We start from the raw sequence: 342 nt of genomic DNA, 5'->3' as shown, positions 1-342 counted from the left end.
CACGAGGTACTGCCCTGGGGCTCTGGGGGCCAGCTGGGGGGAGGGGCTGGGGGCCCTGCGGACACCTTGTTTTCCTAGAAGGCGGAGTCCTGTGGGAGGGTGTGGGTTTAGCCTCTGTCCTGCCATTGAAGCCTCAGCAGGAGCGTGTTCCCTGAGCGTGGCCTGCGGGCCCACGAGCAGGTTGGGTGTCTGACCGTCTTACCTGCGACACTCGCTCTCGGAGTGCCTGGCCCCAAGGCCGAGCTGAGGCCCAGTCAGGGACAGCCTGCGCTCTGGCCCCTGCCCTCCCTGGTCAGGAGGGGCGGCAGCTGGCTTTGGGGTTCTTCGGGGCTCCCTGCCTGG

This window comes from Myotis brandtii, unplaced genomic scaffold (assembly GCF_000412655.1).
Source record: "Myotis brandtii unplaced genomic scaffold, ASM41265v1 scaffold691, whole genome shotgun sequence".
Classification (NCBI taxonomy): Eukaryota; Metazoa; Chordata; class Mammalia; order Chiroptera; family Vespertilionidae; genus Myotis; species Myotis brandtii.
This window is presented reverse-complemented; position numbering follows the sequence as displayed.